The following is a 19,915-nucleotide window of genomic DNA, read 5'->3' on the forward strand; positions in this document are numbered from 1 at the left end:
GGTTCACAGAAATACAAACCTTATTGTTATAAAAATACATGAAATGCACGCCCTTTTCTTAACAAAGTGTATGTTTTGAAACATTGGCTTATTCCTCTGTCCATTTATAATAAAAATAAATGACTGCAGAATTTACAGTGTTAGGCTCCAATCAAATCTCTTTAGATCGCTAGGAATGAATCCAATAGTGTCATTATAGTGATTTGTATATATATTTTTGTAGTCACTTTAAAACACTAATTGGTGGGATGAATTGTGGACTTAAATATAGCTGTAATGAAATAAATGTTTTTTTTTTAAATGAGCATAAAATAAAGTGAGATATACAATAATGTAGGTTAGTTGACAAAAACCTGGTTTTATCTCCTTTTGTTCCAATAAACTTCCTTTATCTACTGATCTGGAGGCTGCCATTGTTGTCAGTCATGTGGTATTTTCAGTAACTTCCTCTGCACAATTACCACACTGATTTCATTATTTATGACAGTTCCATGAGCTCTGTTTTAAAAAAAGAAAAATATCACAATAGTGAATAAAAAGTGTGACATATATTATGTGGTATTAGCATGGTATTAGGAATAATTTATAATTTCCTTAGACCCAGCTCCAGAGTAGAGTGCTTGGTCACTCAACATCTGTTCCTTTCCTCTGTTTCATTGCCTTGTACTTGTGAAACATGGAAAAAGTAACTATTCCACTGTTCCCTTGAACAACTGACTTAACCTGTGATTAGTCTGTGGTTACATAATGTGGAAATGTTATACAATGCGGGTGCAAGAGGGGGTGATGCTATACCATGATCTATATCAGCGATTTATAGCCACCTGGCTACCCTGGAGGTATCTTACAGCACCAGATCTATACAAAAGTATAGTTAGGGAGGAGATAAACACACAAAGGGAGATTGGGTGGAAAACAATTGTAGGGGTGAGGAAAAGCCAAACTGTGTGGGCTTCCTGTAGCTCCATTACATAAAGATAGGGTTTCCACAAAAAAACAAAAAAAATAACGTAATGTTTTCAGGAGCATAATTTCACTTTTCAACCAGCCCTGTTTTGTCTTGTTTTATTTCATAAATAGCTTCAAATGTGGCAAAAAAAAAAACATGTTGCTGTCATCAATTAAAATTAAAATAGCGTGGAATTAGTAAGAGTGCACCTGCAAGAAATCAAGCACTTACAGATACTAAGTGTGATTAAATCCCATGCACGTCGGAAAGAAGAAACCACAATTAAGAGTTTCAAACTATTTGCATAAAAAAGAGAAAATGCAGACCATTACTAATTAGTACATTTAGTAGCATATTTGTAACAGGTGTTCTCCCCGGTACCAGAGTTGGTAGATCTCTGCTGTGACTCTGAGTATAGAGGTACTCATAGGAGTTGCAGTTTCTAAACACTACATCTAGCATAAAGTTCTTGTGCTGACCTCATATGTTTCAAAGTGGTGTCCTTTGACATCCACACTGATGTGTTTACTAGTGTATTTTTGTTTATATACACTTTTTTTCATACTTTATCTTTATACAAGAAGGAAAAGTAACTTCTACGTGATTTTTTTAATATTAAGTGAAATGTTTCAGTCCATCCCCTCCTCCTCTTTGCCAGTACAGTGACAAGAAGTCATTAGAAATGCGCATTTCAACTAGTGAGTGGGTGCATCTGGAAGGAAACAAACACAATTAGAAATTGAATCTTTGTGTGGAAAATGTGTATAATCTTAAATATAGATATCAAAATATGTCTACACCTGTAGACAAAATATTTCATTGATTAAATAGAACTACCATTAGAAAATATGTAGCTAGGAATACAGCAACAAAAACCTCAAGGAATATTAAAGGATTAGAGGAGGGTGAACGCTTAAAAAAATGATTTAGCAATATTTTTTTTTCTTTTGGCTTCCGAGCAAAGGTGTTACATAAAATTTGGATCCCCCTGCAAGCTATGTTGAGGGCAATCTTATATGTATCCTACTTTGGATCGCAACACATACATTTTTGATTATGTAATTCCAGATATGTGAAACTAGAACTCAATTATATGCAGATATATTATGACGTTAATAAAGTCCAGGTGGGAATTTTTAACGTAAGTAAGCCAGTAAAAAGATAAAAACCCACGCTTTTTACATGCCTGGCGCAATATTCATTAGCAGTAGGTGGTGTTAATGCCAGCATCATAGGATACTCTAATGCATTATGAAGCCTTTGGGGTCCCCTAGGAGGCAACACCCCTACTTCTGACATAACTCCTGTGGAAGCAAAAATAAGTGTAATTTCTGCATGACCCAATGCATGCAACATTTCCTAAAACAAGAATCACGATTATCTCCACTGTATTTACCCTGGGCAGAAAGTGCTACTATATTTTTAAGTAATTGTTCTCCACTGCCCATTTAAGTCAATGGATGTTGAAATGCAACCTCTAAACATTGAGGGTTCGGGCGCACGGAAGTATACCTTTACATGATCCCACACAACCGTTTTTTCAACCTGCTGCCATTGGGTGAGCATGGATTACTTTGGTTTTTCTTTTTTTTTTGCAGTGCTTTTTAATTTTCCATTGGGCTTTTTAGTTATTTTATTTTTTTGGATATATTTAACATACTGGCACCTTTTATTATAGAATGTAAACCCAGTCAGATTGTCTAGTAACTATATGTGGAACAAATGTGGTTGATTCACTAAAGAGTTGAGCTGTCGATATGACGATTCAAGGTAATTGATTATCTTTTTTCCCACAGGATGCCCCTAAGGCATATCAATTTTGTGTAACCCCTACCTGCCGGGACCTGGATGTGGTAAATGGGCGTATTTGGGCAATATACCCTCCAGGTTAATTACATTTCTCCCATGCCACTGTCCACACCAGCTGCCCTCAGTTAAAATTGGTCTTTATATTATATATATGTACTGTGGGAATTTTGCAAGTTTCAGGCGAGGACATAGTTCTCATTGAAATCACATGCCTTTGCCCAAAACTCCTAAAATTTGAAGTCTTAGGGCCTTGAACCCTCGTCAGCTCGACTCTTTAGTGAATCAACCACATTTGTTCCACATATAGTTACTAGAATAATCTGACCGGGCTTACATTCTATAATAAAAGGTGCCAGTATGTTAAAGCAACAACAAAACCTATACAGATAGCTTATTAACCACTTAATGACAAAGCCCGTACATGTACGGGCTCAAAATGCATTGTTTTCAATGGGTTTAGGGACCTCCCATTGTCCTTAAGGGGTTAAGACACTAGCATCAGAGACTTGTTTTTGTTTAGCACCTAACAGATGGTTTCTGCAGATTTTTTTTTTTAAATGTGATAAATATTAATAGATATTTGCCTATTATATTATATCTGGAATGATCTAGGTACCTAGGTATCTAGGTCTTGATTTGCAATAAAGTGCAAGTATATTTTATTTGTTGTTCAACTGAGTGGAAGAATATGCATATTATATATAAACTGTGCCAAGCATATTTTAGCCAAAATAATTATTTGCTGTTAATAAGTGTTTTAGTGTAGCAACCAACTATCCCAGGTATAAGGAATGAATCCTAAATACAATTATTTTTGCCAGTTATTACTTGATAAACATGATTTCCTTCAAGTTACGTTCCTTTTTGAAATGTTGTTACCAAATGCTAAAATAATTAAATAGGATAATGCTGTGTTTAAATACTGTTTCATTTATATTAAGATCACAGATATTATATGTACACATTTTAAATGTAGAACATAAGATGTACAGTTTGTATATGTTTGTAATATGCAACAGTAACACCTGTTTTTATTCCACTTGACTGTTTTTATAAAAATGTTCCATGATGACGGTAATTCTAAAAATCTGGAGGATTTAATATGCCATTTTTTAAACTTCACTGTGTTGAAAATTACCGTAATTCATTGAAACACAAGTCCTAATTTTTACACATTCTAGATTTTATCCTGTTATGTGAGACGTCTGCTGCATAACGGGGAAAAATATCCACTTTTCAAAATGCGCAAGTTCAACACATCTTATGTTTCATGTTACAACAAAGAGCTTATGAAACCTTCTGACAGTAACTGTCAGATTTCAGTGGGTTAATGCACACTCTTGGGTGTTCGTTATTGTTACCACTTTGGCTTATTTCTCTTGCTGTGCTTCCCCCCACAGATGTTCTTACTTTTCACACTCACACAGCCTGTTAAAGATTTATAGGGCTCCTCGACCTGTGGGAAATTACTCCAGATTTCTCTCAAATCAATGCTGAGTGTCCCATCTCTATCTCTCTCATCCCTCTACACCTCCCTCCCCATCTGTCTATCTTTATGTTTAATAGGAACTGAGATGTAATTTTTTTCAGCTCTGTTTGATGTAAAGAGGCTGCAATGTGTCTTCTGGGTGGATTGGGAAGGCAAGGTGTAGGGGGCTGTTAAGACAGAATGAAAGGCAAAGACAGAGAGGAATATGAATAGGTAGGAAGGCAGAGCGTAAGAAAGAGAAGGCTGAATGAATCGTTGGCAGAAGAGAAATAATGACACAAGCAAATAAGGATATGATAAGGGTTTTGTAAGCAAAAGACTGGGGAAGGAAAAAAGCAAACAGGTTAGTAAGGAGGGAGACAAGAAACAAACAAGAAGGAAAGGGGTCATTGACTCATAACATTGTGCATGCCCTTGGCCAAATGAGCATGACAAGAGTTAAAAGTATTAAAATAAGTAGGTGGTAGTCATATATATAAAACTAAAGCTATATATATCACCAACAAAAAACTGAAGCTATATATATATTATATTATATTATGTTTTAGATAAAATCATTTCTCCATAGCATTGACATTAAGATCAACATTGACAGAATGTTCTAATTAAAGAAAATAGTGTGATCTGTAACTCATCTGTTATTAATGAGTTCTGATGCGCTTCCAGATCTGAATATCTGTATAGTTTTAATACACTTGTAGATGAACGAGAACAACAACAAAATGTGATTGTTTTCACAAGACTATTTTGCTATCCTACAAACATCGTATTACACCTCTGATGACCATCACATTAGAAGCATCTTTTCAGAGAATGTAATGCTGAGAAATATCAATATCTCTTGCTCTCCCCTGTGAAAGCTCCTTCTTAAAAAAGATTTCATTGGAAATGTAGCATAGCAGGCTTAGAGAAACACCATCGTTGGCAAGCATGTTCAGATTTGGGAATGAGATTAGTAGCTTCTTAAATCTAGCTTCTCTATAGTATTACTAATTATAAAATATTTAGACAGCTTTGCAATGGCAATGTAGATGAAAGTAATGTGTTTGTTGCCTTGTGCTTATAAACAGTCTAAAATGTGCTCGCACAAACCTTTCTTTGTTTTCATATGCAAGAATAATGCAGTATATAGCATGGGCATGCATGTATGTGTAGTGACAAGCTAGAACATTTTAAAATTGTAAAATTTTACAATAAGATGCAGAAGTAGGCTATATTTAAATTCACAAAAAAACAACGGAATAGTGTGTTGCATGTGAATGAATTTGTATTGTTAGACTGTAGTTACATTCTGGTAAATTCCCTTACACACACCCCCACACACACATCTTGTCATTGCCAACATTTTTTTTTATTGAAATCGGCACATGTGGAAAAAACACAATGGGGAAAAAGATTAAAAAATAAACTTAAACTTAAAAATAAACATAAAAAATGTGTCCGGACATGGATGCTGATCTCACTCATCACAATCTGTGGTGTCCATCAGTCTGCAGGTGCCCTCCAAAGGCGGACTGAACTGTTTGCCGCTGGAGAAGCTGGGATGGTTGAGGAGATCATTAATCTCCTCTTAAGTGGCACAAAATGAAGGGATCATTTTCATACAAACCTTCACTTCAGATATTGATGCGGAGGTATGATGTCATATCCTACCGATCAGCACCGAAGAATGTAATAGGGAGAGAGAATAAAGAGAGAGAGAAAGAAAGAAAGAAAAGAGAGCAATCGACCTATGAGGCAGACAGCCTCATATGGTTTTGTACCACCATGGTAACAGATGCTGGAGAGGTAGGGGAAATAAAGTGCCAGCATGCTGTCAGCTTATCTAATGTAAGATCAGCTGGCATGCTGGTTTAAAAAAAAGCATGATCCTATATACCATGCAGGGAATGTAACATTGCAGGGAGTGGTTGTAGGAGGTCAGACTGCTGTGATGTAATACATAGAGGATGGCTGCTGGCGTGACTCTGTTGCTTAGCAACTCTAGTATCTCAATAAACATTTTAATGCATTTTTTAATCGACAGTGAGCATCGAGGAGAAAAATAACATGATATTTTTCTTTTATTTCTCTTTACACGATGCAGCACTTGTCTAGTAATATTTGATGAGGCCCCCTAGGTGGAACAACACCTTTAAATCTTGAAATCAATTTCTCATTGTGACAGTGGATTTTGTAGATAATGGTGTGATAAAACCTTGTAGGTTGACAATTTATTTACTAACATTCATAGAACCCCCCTGAACACACTTAGAATGCTAGGACATTCAGACAAGTCATTGGGATAGAAATCGTTATAGCTTGGATTTCAAGAGAGGTGAGCAACTCAAGGGATTTCATTCCATGTTGATCTGATGCAAAAAGGGTTAAAAGGACAGATCTATTACCATGGTCGCTGCAGCTGAACTACTATCTGCCAGGATTTCCGTGTTGTAGATGTTATAGCTCGCTATTTGGCACTGGGCATGGGAAGTCCATCTGTCTTTCTATATATTGGTAACAACCATAAAGTTATTTAAATATACACAACTTCATATAATTATTTCAATAGTGTCCATTACATAACTATGGCACGTAGGGTTTCATGTATCTCTCTTTCAAGTTTGCAAATTGTTGCTACCAAAAACCCTGCGGCAATCATGTGATTGGCTGACGCAGGGCAACAATATAAAATTGCTAAATAACGTTAAAATTGATAAAGCCTCAGGACCAGATGGTATACATTCCCCCTTAGGGAACTTGGCCAAGAAATAGCCAGACCATTGCTTTTGGTCTTCAAGGTTTCTCTCTCATCTGGTATGGTGCCAGAACACTTGCATAAAGCAGACATGGTACCAATTTTCAAAAAGGGATCAAAATCTCAGCCAGGTAAATATTGATCTGTGACCCTGATGTCTATGATCGGGGAAATCATTACAATTTGAAATTGAAAGCTTATTAAGGGATAATACTCGGGAATACATTTTGTCCAGTAACATCTTTAGTAACATTAGTCTACATGGTTTTATAAAAGACAAATTGTGACTAAATTAATATGATTCAATAAAGAGATGAACAAAAATACATAGAGGGATCTTTCAGTAGATAAGGTTTATTTGGATTTTGCAGAAGTATTTGATGCAGTTTCTCATAAAAGGTTAATGTTTACATTAAAGTAGATAAGCTTAGGCAGTATTGTTTGTGCCTAGATTAAAAATTGGCACCTAGGTTGAAATCTGGCTTAAAGAGTTTAGAGAGTTGTTGTTAATGGGAAATTCTCCATATGGACAAAAGTGGTAAGTGGAGTACCTCACGGTTCTGCCCTAGGCCCACTGTTATTCAACCCTTAAGTACTAGGCAGATTTTTTATACCCTTTGTGACCATTTTAACATTTTTGCGGTGCTTGTGTTTAGCTGTAATTTTCTTTTTCAGAACAAAGGGAATTTTATTAAATACCATTTTTTTATCATATCACCTATTTAATTTCCTATAAAAAAGAAAATATGTTGAAAAGTTGAAAAAAGTACTTTTATTTGGAAAATATTTTACTCATCTACCGGCGCTAATAGGCCAATAAGTGCTATTACAAAACCATTTTTCCACATCTGGTAATACTGTACCTATGTCCTGTTTGGGACATCTTTCAAACCAGTCAGATTTACCCCCATCAAACCATATATTTTTTAAAGTTATACAACCCAGAGCATTTAAAATGCTGCTATTTTAACACTTTCCATGCACTAATTCTACTACCAGCCTTTGTCAAAGTTTGGGGTAGTAGTTTATTTTGTTTTTTTTCATACAATTTGTACTTCAGGTAAAAATGTAAGGCTCCTGGTATATGTCACCTCAAAACAACACCCCAATATGTGTTCAGCAAGATCTCATAAGTACATGGGTTTGTCAGGTTATTTGCGGCCTAAAAGGCCACATTTCAGACATGCATAATCCAGTTTTTTTGTAAAAAAAAAAAGTGCAATTGTAAAGATACAAATTTACAACTCCTTGTATACATCACTTCTAAACAACACCCCAATCTGCTTTCAACAGCCTCTCCCAAGTAGAGTGATACTACCCATGCATGTATTTGCCAGGTTGTGTGGAAGGTAAAAGCCCACATTTGGGAACTGCGCATTTGTCAACTTGGAACTTTGACACCTGGTCATCCAGCCTCTATGTCCTATTTGGGACATCTTTGAAGTCGGCCAATTTCATTTACCCCATCAAACAATATATTTTGGAAAACTGGACAATATCAATGTGTTTAAAATCTAATCACAGACCGGTGGATTGCCGGTTTGGGCGCCCATGGTCCGCTCGGTCCTTGAGGCCCAACTTGAGCACTAATTAATAGAGAAAAGCTCACAAATAGAGGGCCTTCAGGTGGTGCACAAGACCACAAAAGACAACAGGGTTTTTGCACAAGTCGTGGAAGCGAGGCAGGCCTGTCCCAGCTCTGCAATTGTAGCACTCAGCAGGTATTTATTCAAACTAGGAGACTGTTCTTTGAGCATGGGGCTAAGTGTGGTAAGCTGTTGCTATATCTATTAAAAAAAGTCTTCCAAATTTCTCAGTTGAAAAAAAACAAATTGGCCTAATAGCGTTAACCCCAATCAGCAATCTCCCTGTCATTGCCGTCATTCACAGAATGGCATTAACAATAGAAAATGAGTTCACAGAGGGTCTATCAAGACCCTCTTGAGAACTCTCAAGCTCCTCCTGCAGGTTGAATGCATCCAACCATGCAAGGTCAATGGAGCCCAGCTCACTAATCAGAGTGATTAGTAAAAATAAAATAAAAATAAAAATATTGTTCAAAAAACAAAAAAAATAAAAAATATGGTAACATGTAAAAATCCCCACCGAAAAAAAAATAAGTTTTTAATAAGCAAGTCGTACAATTCTTTATCTTCACAAAAATTCCAGCATGCAAAGAGTTAAAATATTGGCATTATAAATGCCCATAGGGTGTCTAGTTGTATGAAATGTATGATTTGATGGGGTAAATTGAATTGGCCGGGTTCAAAGATGTCCCAAATATGGGACATGGGGCAGTGGGATCAGATGTCTAAATGGCTAAAAAATACACACCTCACAAAGGCAGCCTTTTACCTCCCAAATAACCCAACAAACCCATGCATGTGGGGTATCGCTGCACTTAGGAGATGTTACTTAACCCATATTGGGGTGTTGTTTGACACATACATATACCAGGAGCGATAAATTTATACCTGAAGTACAACGTGTGTGAAAAAAATACAAAAAAATTTACTACCATAGAGTTTCACAAAGGCTGGTGGTAAAATCAGTGCATGGAAAGGGTTAAAATACCAGAATTTCAAATACCTTGGGGTGTCTAGTTTTAAAAATATATGATTTGATGGGGTAAATTGCTTTGGCCGGCTTCAAAGATACCCGAAATGGCACATGGGTGGAAGAATTACCAGATTTGGAAAAAATGGTTTTGAAATAGCAAAACGCTACCTGTACTTATTGCCCCATAACGTGCAGTAAAAAGCAAAAAACATAAAAACATTGGGTATTTCTAAACTCAGGACAAATAGTAGAATCTATTTAGCAGGTTTTTTCATTATTTTTTGCAGATGAGTAAAAGTTTTTTGTTTAAAAAGTGAGAAAAAGTAATTTTTTAACAAAAAATACCCATATTTTATCTTTTTTTTTATAGTAAATTAGATGATATGATAAAATTAATGGTATCTCAAGAAAGTCCTGTTTGTCTTGAAAAACACTATATAAATATAATATGTGTAGGAGCATGAAATGAGAAAGAAGAAAATCACAGCTAAACAGCAAAACTAAAAAATGTTAAAATAGCCATTGTCCCACAATATACTACGAGTAATAACCCCTATTGTCCTTAAGGGGTTAACAATTTGATGACTATTAGGTTAATAATTCCTTACTCAGTTTGGTTACATAATGTCATATGGCCTTACCCCACAAGCATAAAACATTTTAAAAAAACTGTGGTCACAATATGTAGCTGCCAAGAGTTTAATATGTATCATGGGAGTAGATATTCTTATTGGTTAAGTAAAATATTGCCTTTGTTTTTTGTATTTTCTATTTTTCATGTTGTACCGTATTGGCCCGAATATAGGCCGCACTCCCCCCCCCCACTTTAAGTGTTTAAAGTGGGGGTGCGGCCTATATTCGGGGTCTAGCACCCGACGCCCGGGACATGCAGTTCTGGGCGCCTGCCAGGCAGCAGGGTTAGGATACAGATCCTCCGCAGCGGTGCAGGGGACCTGCATCCTACTCTCTGATACGCTCAGACAGCCTCCCCTGCCAGCACTTCCCACGAGGGGAGTGCCGGCACGGGAGATTGTCTAAGCGCATCGTGCAGACGCGCCGGCAGCAGAGGTTGTTTATGCGCATCGCCGCAGCCGGTGAACGTCCGCACGATGCGTTTTACCTGTGCCCTGAAGACTTACCAGAGCAGACTCCAGGGTGTCTTGCGGGGCCGGCGGGGGACAGCTACACAATACGTGTATACAACTTCCGGTGCCGGCACATCCGCTGAGTGCCGGCACCGGAAGTTGTATACGCGTATTACGCAGATGTCCCCCGCCGGCCCCGCAAGACACCTGGGAGTCTGCTCTGGTAAGTCGGGGGAGGACAGGGTGGCAGCATATCTCGGGGGGGGGCAGGGTGGCAGCATATCTCGGGGGGGGGCAGGGTGGCAGCATATCTTGGGGGGCAGGGTGGCAGAATATCTCGGGGGTGGGGGGACAGAGTGGCAGCATATCTCGGGGGGCAGAGTGGCAGCATATCTCGGGGGTGGGGGGGACAGAGTTGCAGCATATCTTTTACAAAACTTTTTCTTTAAAAAAGCACCAAACTTTTAGGGTGCGGCCTATATTCGGGTGCGGCCTATATCCGAGCCAATACGGTATATACAATCTTTTTTAAAATTAATTAACTACACATAAAAAACATCTATGCTGCCCATTGTCTGGCAGCTAACCAAGGGAGAAGATGTGAAGTCTGGCACCTCAGTGACCCTTATGATGGGTAGTATTAAAAAAAAACCCTACCATTGGACCCAATTTCAGCAACCCCCTTTTTCTCACGTATTATGACCAGCACCAGATATTTCAATATTCCTTCATACAGTTGTACAAAAGACCTTGTCCTTCAGTTTTTATTAGGGGAAGGACAGTCACCAAGGTCCCCCTTGGTTTTCAGAACTCTGTTACCGCGAAGCATTTTGGATTAGAGAGCTGAATACTTTTAGTCCAAAAAGGTTAAATTTTGATTATGATGTGACATCTCTCATTTGAATAGTGATGAGTTTTATATTTTTTTGTGAACTTTTATTGATATTTTTGATAGTGATTAACTTAACCTTTTTATGTTTTTCACAGATTCTTTGATGAAAATTAGTGCTGGTTCACTTTTAGAACTTCACACACTCTCATCTTTGAGCAATAATATGCAGGTGTTCTACTTTTCCATTTAGTATCAAGATTTCTCATACACTTTTATGAAACAATTTTATAAGTTTTAATTTTATACACTTGCCAAATTTGGTTCACTTTAATACACTGTCACTTTAAATGTGTAACATAGTACACATTATCACTTTATATGTATGATGTAATATAGGGATATTAAGAGGTATAAGAGGACACATGTATTGCTATTTATATTTGTCTATTTGACATGATTTTTACACTTTAATATACATGTGATTTAATATCATAATTTTTTTGTAGAAAATATTATACTCCTTTATTAATTGTATTTTTTGATAAACTGCACTTTTTTCACTTTTTACATTCATATGCTTAATATTTTAATACACTTAAATTTGCACTTTGTTCACAATATGGACTAATTTGGGTTATTGCATATTTGCTCGTAGTATTTCTTTTTCTCCCCATTTGGCTGTGGCTGTGGCTCTTTAATGTTATTAAATGATTGTTTCTACATTATATGTACTTGGTCGTCCTGATGACCGTTCTGCCGATTTGATAACATAAGTTTTTAGGCAATACAATCCTGAATGCACCTGATCTTGTCTGATCTCAGAAGCTAAGCAGGTTTGGGCCTGGCTTGTACCTGGATGGGAGACTGCCTGGGAATACCTAATCTTTTTGTTTTAGTTTTTTTGGCATGATGTCATCATGCAATCATGTGGTTTGGTCTGGTCACATGATCAGACATTGGCAGAAGGGCAACAGGAAGAGATTAAGTTATGGAGACACAAGGTATTTACTTAGCATTTGATTAGTATGTGTCATTAATATGTTTGATTTTTTGTAATATACTGTATAATGTAGATATAAACATTTTAATTACTTGATGTTTTTAAATCACTAATTGTTTGCATTACTTGGTGTGACTTTTTACTGAACCTGATTGGTTTATATAGAATTTTTACTCATTACTTAAGGGTGTGATTTAGAGTGAAGTGTTAGCTTGACAAAGGCCCTTTGTAGCCCAGGGTTATTTCATTGTTCATGTATTTCTTTTTGACACCCTAGCCTGTGGCATGGTCAGAAAAAAGGAAAGATTTCCCCAAGCAATTAGGCCACCTCAAACAAGAGTGCTTTGCCCAAAAAGAAATTCTGGCCCTTAAGTACACTGACAAAAAGATGTGTATAAAAAGAGTATACAAAAAGAGTAATACTTTGAGTATGCTACTTCAAACGTGCAAGATGAAAATGTTCTGCGTCTTACTTTTCTTTTATTGGACCATGCTTTACTGCATAGGCCTAGCAAAACATCCTGACCAAAAATACTGGCATGTTCTATTTCTACAGCTAAATCTGGCAGTGATTGGTGGCAAAATGGCTGCATAAAAATAGTCCAAATCCTCCTTATGAAATACTTTGTATTGTCTGCTTTGCAAAATTACATAACTGCTGGAAATGTATGGTAATTATATATAACTGGGGTGTTTCCAAGAACAGGACACTTGAATTGATACATTTTGAGGGTACATTTTTCTCTAGTTTTTACTGAATTACTCAATTACTATGTTCAGCTAATCATGTAACTATGTCATCAAAAGAAAGCTTCATCTCTCCTTGATAAAAAAAAGTTTCTTGAGTACACTATTCACAGGAAAGGGGTGGACTTTGCAGGTAAGTAAAAAAACAAAAAATAGCAACTTTTATTTTCTGCTTTAATTTCCATTGCAGATAATGCTCAGCTCATTCACACCTGCTCATAATTTACAAAAAAGCACTCCTATATATTGTTATTTTAGCAACAATATTCCTTATTTTATTACTTGGACATTGCACTTTATCAGCCTAGAATTAGTAAATTGTAAGATAAGTTTATAGTAAATAGTCTTTTTTCTTGCCCTCTGTAGGTAATTCCACCATTCCTTTTTTTAGAAAATTAGGTTTTCTTTTGTCAGTATAGTAGCTTATATTGATTTAGAATTATTGTGAGTTCAGTTTCTCTCTTATTTGAACTTGCAGTCCTAGCCATGTCCTGTAAGGGAAGGCTCCGGGTAGCCAGAGTGCAGAAGTTCCCAGGTATGATCAGAAGTCGTCCTCTCTGACAAATGTTTGAAACACTACTTGATGAGGAAAGAGAGATGGTATGTTCCACAGATCAACTGGATGACTTCAACTGGAAATTACAAGCTCTTTGATTTTTCTACATAAGAATTTATCCAAGAGCCATGGGTTAGGTTATTTTGGCATATAAGAACTTAATATTTTCCCACCAATATTCCTGATGCCAAGAGTTCTATAGAAAATATAGAAAGGAAAGACTTCTGTCATCACTTTTTACTCTCTGTGACCTCACTGCCCAAGATTGAGAGCTCCCACTGTTCATTAATCTCCTCTACAAGGAAACATTTCCCTATCCTCCTCATTCCCTCAGACTGGCAGCTTGGAGGTTGAATAGAGACTTAGATCCACCAATGAATGTCCTTTTCCTTTTATTGCCACTAGCAACTGGCTAGTGTTCATATAGCTCATATTACTTTTTGTTACCCAGATTTTGGCCAGGCTATTGTTTATTTTGAAAAATGTCATCATCTGTCATTCTACATTGTTTTGTCAACTCCATTTTGTCTTTTACTTGACTACTTGGTTTTTTCTTCCTATAAAGATTGTAGAAGCATTATTAAACACTCATCAACATCTACCAGACAAGCCAGAATGCTTGTTTTTTTCTTTGTGGTTGTGGCAGAACCATGGGATTTCTGGGAAAAAACAAACCTTCTGGCTTGTCTGGTAGATGTGGATGAGTGTTTAATAACTTTTCCCGCCATAACTTTTGTTATTGGTTTTTATTGTGCTTCCCCAAGCCTCAAATAGTAAGCCTACTGCTGACGAGTCCCATTAAGAATGAAACAGCTGTCCATGAGTGGTGATCTGGCTACTGTACCTCTTATCTGGGTTTTGTCTTCAGTCCATGTATAAAGTGATATAGAGGCAAAAGGTGACCATTATTGACCTTATTTGCATTTGCCTACCCAGAATTCCTTGTGGTTGTGGCAGCACCATGGGATTTCTGGGGAAAAAAACAAGCCTTCCGGCTTGTCTGGTAGATATGGATGAGTGTTTAATAATACTTCTACTACCCCTTAATTTTAGGTGGAAGGGTTTTCCATTAGCTTTTATAGATAAGTAAAAGATTTTTCAAGTAAAAGTTAGAAAAAAGTCATTTTTTTAATAGTAAATAATATGACACAATCAAAACAATGTCATTTAAAGAAAGCCCTTCTTGTCCTGAAAAAACAATATATAACTGGTGTGGGTTCAGGAAACAGGAAAGAAGAAAATTACAGCTAAACACGAGCAGCGCAGAAATGTTAAAACAGCCATTGTCACGAAGGGTACAAAAAATAAAATCAGCCTTTGTAACGAAGGGGTTAAAGCATTTAAATCAGATGCATCCTATATAAGATATAAGGAAGCCAATCATGCATGCAAAAGGTGATTAGATGGGCTAAACTAGAAAATGAGAGAGTGATAGCCAAAGAGAGCAAAACCAACCCCCAAAAATCTTTAAGTACATAAATGATAAAAAAAAAATAAAAAAAAATGAAAGTGTAGGTACACTGAAAACAGAGATTGGTGTGTTAGTTAATGAGGACCACGAAAAAGCAGAAACTTTAAATAACTACTTTTCTTAAGTACCGTATTTGCTCGATTATAAGATGACCCTGATTATCATATTCAGATAATTTATAAATGATCTTGCAATAGGCGTTGAAAGTCATGTTTCCGTGTTTGCAGATGACACTAAATTCTGGAAAGTAATGCAATGTGAGCAGGATATTACTTTGCTGCAGAGGGATTTAGATAGACTGGGGGACTGGGCACACAAATGCAAGGTAAAATATAATGTAGATAAATGCAAAGTTATGCACTTTGGGGTAAGGAATGCACATGCAACATACACCCTAAATGGTAGTGAATTAGGGATAAAAACAAATGAGATTTGGGAATTGTTATAGACAACAAACTAGGCAACAATGTGCAGTGTCAGTCAGCAGTTGCTAAGACCAGTAAGGTATTGTCGTGTATAAAAAAAAAAAAAAAAGGGCATCAATTCGCGGGATAAATTTTATTTTAATTTTGTTTCTTTATAAATCAGTGGTAAGACCACACCTTGAATATGCTGTGCAATTTTGGGCACCTATTCTAAAGAAGGATATTAAAGCACTGGAAAGGGTGCAGAAGCAGGTTACAAAATTAATAAAAGGAAGTTATGGAAAAAAAAAAATCTGTTTAGAAAAACGCCGCCTTAGAGGGTATATGATAGCATTATATAAATATATTCGGGGCCAATACAAACCATTGTGTGGAAACCTATTCGTAAACAGGACTATGCATAGGGTACGTGGTCACTCATTTAGACTGGAAGAAAGGAGATTTAGTCTAAGGCAGAGGAAATCATTTTTTTACAGTAAGGACAAAAAGGATGTGGAATTATGTGCCTGCAGAGGTAGTTTTATCGGAGTCTGTACAGACGTTTAAACAGCAACTGGATGAATACTTGCAAAAACATAATATTCAGAGATATAAGTTTTTAATTATGGGGAAACAGCTTCTTGATCCAAGAAGAGATCTGACTGTCATTCTGGGGTCAAGAAGGATTTTTTTCCCCTAGTTTGTTGCAAATTGGAAAGAGCTACAAAATTGTTTTTTTTTCCTTCTTTTGGATCAACGGCAATTAACAGATGTGGGAAAGGCTGTAGTTGATGGACGCGTGTCTTTTTTCAGCCTAGGTAACTAGGTAACTATATATATACAAACAGGGAAAAGAAAAAATGTCGGTGCGCTAAGCTAGTCACAGGCTCAAATAATACAAATGTGTAATATGAGGCCTACCAAACAGGTGTAAGCATGCTGCAAAAAACAGTGTATTGGCTGTACAATGTATACAAAAAACAAAAAACAAACAACAAAAACTGTCTGCGCCAACTTTATTAGGGTAAGAAGCGCAGACAGTTTTTGTTTTTTTGTTTTTTGTATACATTGTACAGCCAATACACTGTTTTTTGCAGCATGCTTACACCTGTTTGGTAGGCCTCCTGTTTGGAATTCCCGGCAAGGGAGATTGTTAAAGCACATCGAGCAGACGTGCCGGCAGCGGAGGTCGTTCACGCTCATTGCCGCTGCCGGTGGTACAGTGCTATGGAATTTGATGGCGCTATATAAAAAGATATATAAAAAAATAAATAATAATCATGAAAAATCTCTACGCACTGATTCGGACACATCTGATCTCTACATGTACTCTCAAACCTTCCCAGCACAAATACCTTATTTATAGTGTTATTTTTAATAGTTGAAAAATACCAGCCTTTTATTTCTATAAATATGATTGTATTTCAAAAAATATATATTCTTTAGAAGAAAAAAATAATTTGAGTCATATAGGTAATAACCTATATGAACCTATTAAAGAGATATGTTCCAAAATTAAATGTTTTTATTGAAAAAATTAATCTGAAATGTGACAACTACATTGTTGTCATACATACATTTGAAAGTGACAAATATAGAAAATGAAACAAACTGAAACAAAGACAGAATGTGCAAAGGAAAAAGAATAGAATTGTTAACTACCTGCAGCCACAGAGGAGAGGGAGACCCCTCTCCACCGCACGACTACCGCCACAGCTGCCGCAACCAAGGACAGGGAGACCCCCTCCTCTTCTCGTCCACGGCTGCAGTCCTCTGAAGAGCCGCGCAGGAGAGGGAGACCTCCTTCTGCGCGGCAGCCTGCTTTGGCACTCGCGCACCCTCTAGTGGAGAACTCCCAAACTACATGTCTATATGATGGGAGATTACGCCACACTCAAGATGGCAGAAAACCCTGATCCCGGAAGTGACGTTCGTACTGTTTTGGCGACAAATTTTAATCTGCACTTCTGGTTCCTATAGAAACACCTCAGTCTGAAGGACCCTTGCCTTCTGATGGTCGTCTATGCCTAGTGCTAGTCCTCATAGTGTGTTTTGATATTTTTAGTCCTTTGTGTTTGAGCTCGGCTTTGCTTCTCGACTGCGTATATTCTCTGGCATCATGACCTTGGCGTGTTTACCCATTTATCTTGTTTTCCAGAGTCCTGACCTTGGCTTGTTGAACGTTACCGTACCCTTGAGTCTTACCTGACTTCGGTATCTCCTATCCAGCTGTTGCGTGACAAGAATGAAAACATAAATTGAATATATGAATAAAGCTAATTATTAAGCTAAAGCTAATTATTAAAACTAATTGAACTATTTCTTTAATGGCCACTATGGTAGTACTAAATGGCAGTGTGTCTTCTATGAGAAAAATAGTAAATTGAATACATATGATCATTGACATATTTGCTTATTATTTCTATAAACAGTATTAAGTGGTGTTGTACATGTAGGGTAGTTACCACAGGGAAATGAAGTAGTAAAATTCTGTCTAGCACTGAAAGTGTAACCAATGCATTATTAAAATTATGGTCTAAAGATTCAGCCTTCTGCTCAGGGATAAGTAGAAAGATGCCAAAGACATAAAAACAACCATAAAAAATGCAGCCTTATATAAAAAACAAAAGAAAATGCAATAAAAGCCATAGATTCTCAAAGGGGCCAAAATAACATTATCGACATCAGCTGGATATGTCTAACGATATATAACTACAAAAACGGGGAATAATCAAAAACAAAATATCCTTTATAGCATTTTCTCTCTTTCCGAATTCCCTTTTGTTTGTAATGCATGCATAAGGTATACTCCTGTGATTAAGCTATTGGAAATCTAATAATACAGAATTATTCTTCTATATGTGCTGTATATTTCTGTTTACACAGTACATAATTCAGACACACTTTATCCTTAACAATAATGTTTAATTCCTAAGAGAGATTGTCAGAGGTCACTTTAAAGCAGTGCTAGGTCTAATTAAGGTCATTCTGGTCTCAGAGAAAACTCAGAGAAACTAGTTTCTTAATCACTGGCAAGTGCTATGTGGTGGCTGCCCCCTCAATCAACATTTATATTGCAAGTTGCCATGGTGATGTAAAAGAAGTAGTGTGAGGCCTTTGTATTGGGTTTTATTATCAAAATATAAGGGAATTGTAGAATAAGTATTACTGCCCATAGACGTCATATTTTGTTAATTCATGTAGGGTTTTTAAACTTTTTTAAATTTTAAAATAAAAAATATATGTAAAAACACAATGGCTACATTTCGTATGAGTGCATTGACTAAAGACAAATTAATTGTCATCATTTGCAGGTATTCTGGTTTGGGTTCTACTAGTCAATTGAGTTAAGGATTAAGTTAATTGAGATTGTATGCCCTTACATGCTAACACAAGCAAAACAACTAGAAGAGTGACTAAAATGTTTGAGTCGAAGGAATGTGAGGGCATGCTAGTTTAATGAGGACTAATATGTCCTCACCTGAAACTCATAAAATTACCCTACCATACGATCTAATAGAAATAATGAAAATAAGTAATAACCGCGGGACCCCCTATCAATCATGGAGGGCTCATATTGGCCCATTTTTTCTTTCCCCACACCTAAATAATTAGGCATCTCACAACTATTAAAATAAAACGCTTCTCTTTCTCAGCGAATCTGTCTTCATTATTCTGGCCTCTCGGTAAACTTTTCCAAAACAACAGAGCCTCTGGGCATACACTCTTCTCCTGTTCCTCCAACCAGGGGAGCGGGTGTGGCGAAAGTTTCTCCATAAAACAAAGTAATTGATAAAAGAAGTGATAAGGGGATAACGATTATTATTTTTTGTTTATTACCCAACATTTAGCATACCAAAGATTTTTGAGAAACAGTGGTCCATCTTGTTGCAAGATGATGTATTCCGTACCACAGAAGCCACAGGTTATATACAGAAAAGCTAAAAATCCTAACAGTATTTTAGCTCCCAGCATGATAACTGAAAAACTATGTCCTCTCCCCAATAGGAGGGTCGGGGAAGAGGACGTCACCAGAAGCTCTGCCATTTTGGGGAAGGTCACACTGGCTTATCTTAGGGCAAAATGGCAGAGCTTTCAGTGATGTCCTCTCCCCTGACCCTGCTAATTGGGGTAGAAGATGTCACCGCCTCACCATTTAACCATTCAGCTTTTGTACGGGTTGTACATGGCCATTCGAATTAAATATATTTTGACCTTTTTAGATATTTGACATGCACTGAACAAGGTATGGTATTATGCACACTTTCACTGTGTTT

The 19,915-nt window shown here is 36.8% G+C and overlaps 1 protein-coding gene across 1 annotated transcript in view; it reads left to right on the forward strand.

The window, feature by feature from the left end:
- LOC128470300 (carbonic anhydrase-related protein 10-like) overlaps positions 1 to 19,915 on the forward strand; it is a 93,389-nt gene that overhangs the window by 41,483 nt on the left and 31,991 nt on the right. The window lies entirely within an intron of this gene.

This window comes from Spea bombifrons, chromosome 12 (assembly GCF_027358695.1).
Source record: "Spea bombifrons isolate aSpeBom1 chromosome 12, aSpeBom1.2.pri, whole genome shotgun sequence".
NCBI classification, from domain to species: Eukaryota; Metazoa; Chordata; class Amphibia; order Anura; family Pelobatidae; genus Spea; species Spea bombifrons.